This window comes from Phacochoerus africanus, chromosome 2 (assembly GCF_016906955.1).
Source record: "Phacochoerus africanus isolate WHEZ1 chromosome 2, ROS_Pafr_v1, whole genome shotgun sequence".
Classification (NCBI taxonomy): Eukaryota; Metazoa; Chordata; class Mammalia; order Artiodactyla; family Suidae; genus Phacochoerus; species Phacochoerus africanus.
Genome location: NC_062545.1, coordinates 225,825,402 through 225,833,049, shown reverse-complemented (window position 1 = coordinate 225,833,049; position 7,648 = coordinate 225,825,402).

Genomic DNA, 7,648 nt, shown 5'->3' with positions numbered 1-7,648 from the left:
GTGTTGTAAAAGGGCCATATTTTGGTCATAATGGGGGTTCCTTTTTTAACCTGTGCTCACAGGGTTATTTGCATTTGATCCATTTTATCAAGCAACTCTTAAGTGCCATGCATTGTGGTCAGAGAGGACACAAGAGTGACAAAAACAGACAAGCTCTCTACATTCAAGGGGTTTATATGTTAGTGGATGGAAACACATAAACAAGTAAGCAAATTATCCATGTAATTTTGGATAGTGATAAGCCTTATGATGAAAACAGAGTTGGGTGACTTGAGTGTGGTAGAAAGACTACTTTGAATTGAGTCTCCCTGTGGGGAATTTCAACATTTGAGCTGGGACCAGGGTGACACAGAGGACCCTGGCCTGCAGATGTTGAGGAAGTGGGGAGAGCCAGTGTGAGGCATTCAGCAGGAAGGCGATCAGGGTTTGGGGAGAACTCAAAGATGGGGTAGCTGGAGTATAAACAGGGAAGCTGAGGTGGATAGGCATTTGGGTGGTTGGCAAGGGCCATGTCATGGGGCCTTGCATTGCAGGATATAATGAGATGTTTGATTTTGATTCTAAGGGCAGAGGAATCTTATGGGAGCTTATAAGCAGAAGAAGGCTATTATCATATATATTTCAAGAAGTGCTTTCCGGGTGCTGTGTGGAAAATAGATTTTAGAGGGGCAGGAGTAGAAGCAGGGAGACTAGTGTTTCTCCAGGGAAGAGACAGGTATTAACAGTGGAGGTATGAATACGAATAACTGAGGCAGAATCACTTAGACTTGGAGATGTTAGGACGTTGGGGAGAATGATAAAAAGGTCCAGTCATGACCCTTGGGTTATTATGGCCTGAGAAACAGGTTAATGTCGTTTGATGTGATGGAGGAAGGGAAAGGGCTGGTGTGAAGGGAAGTCATGTGCTCATCTGTGGATGTGTCGAGGTTGCTATGCCCATCGGATGTAACGTGGGCATGTCGAGGAAACAATGATGTCCAATGGTATAGACTGGAGATTTGGAAGTCATGGTCATGTTTGATGGTTATTGAAGCCACAAAAGTGGGTGAGATCTCCTGTGGTAGAATAGAGGGTTAGAACCTGGGATGGAGGAAAAGTAGGAAGGGGAGAAGAAGTGAGGGGCTTGGGGACAGAAAGGTGGTTCAAGAAGCAACAAAACTTAGAAAACTGCAGGATCCTAGAATAAGGGGCAGTGGAGGAGGCAGAGTAACCCATTTTGTTATGTCACTGGGGGCTGTAGTAAAACTAGTGCTGAAATGTGTCCAGTGTATTTAGGTATCTGAGGTTATTGGTGATTTATTAGAGCTACGTTAGAATGGTGGAAATAGGCATCTGGTTGTGTAGAGGGAAGAGTAACAAGGAGGTAGAAAATCATAGGAAGTATAGTCATTGTTTGCACAACCTGCAGAAAATGAAAACAAAAGCAGCCTTGATCAATACACAGCACAAGTTAGGGGAGAAAAAAAAGAGGAAACACAAGGAAAACAGACAAAATAAGACGGAAAATAGAATCCACATGTTACCCAAATCTCTTTATTTAGATTTTTCAATTTGTATCAAAAATCGTGCGCGTGTGTGTGTGTGCGTGCACATGGTTGTGCACGTGTGTCTGTGTGAGTGTATGCATATTTCACTAGAAGCTCACCTGAAATGGTAAGAATTAAACAAAGTGACTAGTATAAAGATAAGCAAGGCAGAGGTCAGTCAACAAAAAATAATTCAGGAATAGTCATATTGAAATCAGAAAAGAATAGAATGTAATGAATAAAACTGGATGAAAGGGGATTAGTTTATATTGGCACATTCTATGTTGAAGGTGTAACAGTGGCTAGTAACATTCCATCAAAAATACATAAAGCAAAAGTGCAAAAAAGAAAAAACTAGGAAAATTTAATGAAAACTACAGTTTTACCCAAAATAGAGAGAGGGGATTTCAGGTATATGGATATTCTTTTCAAATATCCATAGAATATGTACACAAATATAAGTAAAATTAAAGTGGGATTGACCTATAAACCTAAGAGGTGGATCTTTGAAAAGGCAAATAAAAGTAACTTTTGACAAAGTCAAACCAGAAAAATAGAAATCCCAAGCATAATATATGTTATTAGTGAAAAGAAAGATTAACTACAGATATAATCTAATAATTTTGGATGTTTTGATTAAATGGCTTTCCTATGAAAGGAGCAATTTTAATGGATAGTACAGTATAGACCAATAACTATAAAAAGAAGATGACAAATGTCAGAGAATTTCAGCACCCAGATAATTTTATAGGCAAAATCTTTCAAACCTTTAAGGAACCAATATCTCTTTTAGAATTTAAACTGTCATAACATACAGCATAGAAAATGATAGGAAACATCTCAATTCACTGTGAGAAACTAGTTTAGCCCTGACTTATAAGAACAGTAGAGAATATTCTGAAGAACAAAGGTAAGTAGGCAAATTTGCCCTACCAGGAATTATAGCCTATTTTGAAGACATTAGAATTTAATGTATTTTGTAAGAGTGGTCTTCCAAATCAATGGGGAAAGCATAAATTATCCATTTTGTTTAGCCAATTGACTATCTGAAAACAATTAAGGTACATCATACTATATACCAGATTAAATCCTATCTCAGTTAAAGATTTAAATAAAATGATTAAAGCACTTGAAGGAAGTATAGGTGAAGATTCATAAATCATGATTTGGGGAAGAACTCAAACATACAAATCTAATAGAAAGGTAGAAACTAATAACAGAAAGATGAATAGATTTAGCTATTTAATAGTGTGGAACTATTATAAATAAAATATTTGCTTAAACAAAATTAAAAGGCACAGCTATGGAAAAATGCACTTTGAAAGAGTATCTTTAACATATAACTTCTTACAAGTCAGTATAAAAAAAACATATACTTGGGAAAATCCAGCAAGTGACATGAATTGACATTTTATAAAATGAGAAAAACAAACATTAAAAAATGTTCACTGTGCTTTCCATCAGAAACACAATATATAACACTGTAATGAGGTACAATTATATTTGTCTATACAATTAACAAACATTTAAAGAATAAAGCACCCATTTTGTCAAGAGTTGGGGTAGACAGACATATTATTAGTGGGAATCCAGATTGGCACATCTTTTCCAGGGGACAATTAGGTGATAAGAATTTAAAATTATAAAAATGTTCTTAAGACTTTAGTTAGAGGAGTTCCCATTGTGGCTCAGCAGTTAACGAACCCAACTAGTATCCATGAGGACACGGGTTCAATCCCTGTGCTCACTCAGTGGGTTAAGGATCTGGTATTGCTGTGAGCTGTGGTGTAGGTCACAGACTTGGCTTGGATCCCATGTTGCTGATTTGACCCCTAGCCAGGGAAACTCCATGTGCCATAGGTGCAAACCTAAAAAGAAAAATTAAATTAAATTAAATTTAAAAAAAGATTTTAGTTAGAAATGTCTGCAAGGGAGGTGGCTACGTGACATCCATGCTGCCCTGTTGTTCCTCTTCCTCTTCACCCAAGCTAATTCAGGCTCCCATCATCTCTCACCTGTGTTTAGATAGCCACCTAACTAGTCTAGTTTCCTACATAATTTCCTTTTTAAAATTTTTTTAATTTCCTCTTTTTAAATATCATCTTCTACTTTTCAGTGTCACTGACCCCAACTATGAACTGTCCATGTTCTTCCTTTTGTAAGGACCTCCCATGTCCCCATCACCTACTGGATTAAGGTCCGTCTTCTTAATATGACTTGCAAAGTTCTCCATGTTCTAACCCCTGTCAAATTCGCTAGGCACAGCTTTTTCCCCACTGCTTTCCATCCATGTGTAATACTCATCTTCTTATAATTTTTGCATATATATTACCTCTGTTCATTATATTCTTTCAATTTTAAATTCATGCCTGTCCTCCCATCCCCCCACCACTCACTCTTTTTGCAGTGAAAGATGTACCTTCTCTGAGAAAGCTTTCTATGATTTTCTGGGCTTGGTTAGGTACCCCTCCATTTGCTCCCATAAAACACTGTTATTATCTGCTTACTCCACATTATATTTGTAAGATTCATTCATGTCATCATAAGCAGTTATAGATTGTTCACTCTCATTTCTGTATGCAATTATAAGAATATTCCACAATTGTTGTTGAATAATTTCTCTAGATTTTGGTTAAGATGAGTAGTGCTTCTGTTAGCATTCTTGTGCATGTATTTTGGGGAACATGTGTACTCATTTCTGTCAAGTATAAATCTAGGACTGGAACTGCTCAGTCGTGGGAAGAGGTAGGCAGAATACAAAAATAGCCCCCCAGAATCCATGCCCTAATGATAGGGAGATTTTCCAGGTGGGCTTTATGATGGGGAGATATCCAGGTGCACCTAATATAATCACACCACCTTTAAAATCAAGAGTTTTCTCAGCTGGGAGCAGAAGAGGTAGTTGGATCTGAAGTATGGGGGAGGCTTGCTGCCACAGAGGTCCACCTGCAAGGACTGGAAAGTGGCCTCAAGGAGCTGAGGGTGGCCCTCAGTTGAGAGCCAGGAAGGAAATGGCCTCAGTCCTACAACCTCAAGGACCTGAATTTTGCCCACAGTGAGCTAGGATGTGGATTTCTCCCCAAAGCCTCTAGATGAGAAATCAATCCTCCCAGTGCCTTGATTTCAGCCTTGTGATAACGTGAGCAGTTAACTCAGCCACACTGTGTTGGACTTCTGATCTACAGAACCGTGAGCTAATAATGATTTTGTTTTAAGTTTGTGGTAATTTTGTATACAGCAATAGAATACTAATACATTACAGTTTGCATGTATTTGTTTTAGTAGATGCTGCCAAAGGCTGTGTATGAGAGTTTCAGGTGCTCTGTAAAATCGACACATACTGTTGTTAGCATCTAGAATACAGATGCATCTGTATTCAACAGAATACAAAGCATCTAGTAAAAATTTGTGTGATTAAAAGTCTAAATGGGAGTTCCCGTCGTGGCGCAGTGGTTGACGAATCCGACTAGGAACCATGAGGTTGCGGGTTTGGTCCCTGCCCTTGCTCAGTGGGTTAACGATCCGGCGTTGCCGTGAGCTGTGGTGTAGGTTGCAGACGCGGCTTGGTTCCCGCGTTGCTGTGGCTCTGGTGTGGGCTGGCAGCCACAGCTCCGATTCGACCCCTAGCCTGGGAACCTCCATATGCCGCGGGAGCGGCCCAAGAAATGGCAAAAAGACCAAAAAAAAAAAAAAAGTCTAAATGTTAATCATTTGTGAAATAAAAAGTGAAATACAGCATTCAGTTTCTCATGTAAAACAAGGAAAATTCTATAAATTATAACACTCATTTCTTAAAAGCTATATAAAAAAAGTTCATATCCTTGATCAAGAAATTGTATGTCCAAAGAATTATCATGAATGTCTGTGAAGATTTAGTTGCAATAATGTATGTGGTGGTATTGTTTATAAGAGTGAAGATTTGAAAAATCTCAATATTTAGTTCAAACGGATCCTTTAAATAACAATGAGATATGGATGCATCCATTACAAATGATATAGAACAGCTTTTCACCAAGGATATTCTGTAGAACATTAATTTTCCAAATGTAACATTATAGAAGGATCCCATGCATGATTAAATAAGTTAAATAAGGTGGAGCAGTTCTCTCAATTGGAGCTCTTTGTAAGCCTTTGCTCTCTAATCTGATAGGCATTGTGAACAGCTGAGGCTCTGACAGTGGAGAATTGCAGGAACCTATTTGATTATCGTCAGTTTGCTTCATTTTTGGAGGGACATTTTGCAAATGTATGGCACAAAAAAAAGTGGCATGAATAGCATAGTCCCACTTTAAAACACATAGAAGAAGGCTAGAAGAATTTAAAGGATATTACACAAAAAATGCTAAACGTGATTATCTTGATGGACAATTTTTATATTCCTTATCTATACTTTGCTAAAGTTTCTATAAAGTGAATATAGATTACATTCGTAAAAAGGGGGAAAAAGGAAATGCCAGAAGTCAATCTAAATAACATCTCTCTGAATAGCAATGTTAAAGCCCTAGCTCTTGTACTGGGGTTAACTTGCTACATGACCTGGGGGGTGGGGGGGGCACACCCCCCCCAGTCGGTTTCGGTTGATTTGGGCTGGCCTCTGAGGATGCTGAGTTAGCAAAGCAGTGAATTCTCGCATTTTCTCACCTGCTCTAATTTAGCTGTTCACTCTGACATCTAAGCTCTTGTTTCTTGAGTTTCATCTCTTCCCATTGCAGCTTCTGCTCCTCCCTCTTCACTATCAACTCAGTTCTTCCCAGGTCATGTTACCACCATGAAGCTTTTCTGAAAAGATGAACCCATGTTCAAATCCTAGCTGGGAACCTGTGGAGGCAGGACACTTCCGTTTTCTGAGTCTCACTTTCCTAGACTATGAAAAGCATGCATACATATGTAATACCCCCTATAATTGTTAGGAAGATTTAAGCACAGTGCTAGGTTTGCAAGAAACATTTGTTCTTTCCATCTCTCACCCCTAGAGTTACCATGGCCTTCAGTTAATGCTAGGAGTTACCACCCTGTTTCTCCCTTGTGGGTGGGTCCTGTTTTCTTATCACAGCCTTTGCTTATTGAAAGAGCATCCTTATTGGATGGGCAGATGGTGTTGGTGTTGGCAAACAGCGACCCTTGGTCAAATCTGATCCACAACCCATTTTATAGAGCCAGCAAGCTAAGAATGGCTGCTACAGTTTTACATGGTTGAAGAAATCAAGAAGAATTTGATATCAGACACATGAAAATTATATAAAATTCAAAATTTCAGTGTTTGTGAATAAATTTTTCTTGATACACAACCACTCATTTATTTACATGTTGTCTGTGGTTGCTGTCACAACCTGTCATCATTGGGTATTGGTGACAGATACTGTACAGCCTGCAAAGCCACATTTATGATCTGCCTCTTTCCAGAAAATGTCTGTCACATCCATTTTAGCCTATTTCTTATCTAAGTATTTCTTGAAGATAAGCTTTAAGTATGAGATGTGTTGCTTATTGGACTGCATTCTTATTTTTAAATTTTTTATTTTATTAAAAATTTTTAAAATAGGTTATTACAAGATACTGAATATGGTTCCCTATGCTGTATAGTACATTGCTGTTTATTTTATATATAGTGGTGTATAGATTGCATTTTTATCATTAATCAAAGTAAATTTATGTAAACCAACTATAATGGAAAAAATGAAAATCATTAAAATATAAATGAAAATTGGATAATTTTTAAAAAGTAAATATCTTTAGAAGAGTTAAGTTTTGAAGTTTCCATGTCCATCCCTTTTCTTCAACCCTGGTGAAGTCTGTGATAGGTTTGGGTTCACAAGTCTGACACAACTAAGGCTGCATGTTTCTTTCTAGATATTCTGCCTGTCCTTTGGTTAAAAGCCACCAGGCTAGTGGTCCAGACTAGCTTTTAGGTTATATTCCTATTTTAAAATAATCAATTCAGATTTTTTTATCATGGGTTCTAGTTGATTTTAATTAGCAGTGCCTTAGAACATTTCCTTTGTCGCCGATCTCCCTTGTTATGTAATTTATAAACTGGCATTTGAGAGCCGTGCTGCTTTTTTTTTTTTTTTTTTTTTTTTTTGCTATTTCTTGGGCCGCTCCCTCGGCACATGGAGGTTCCC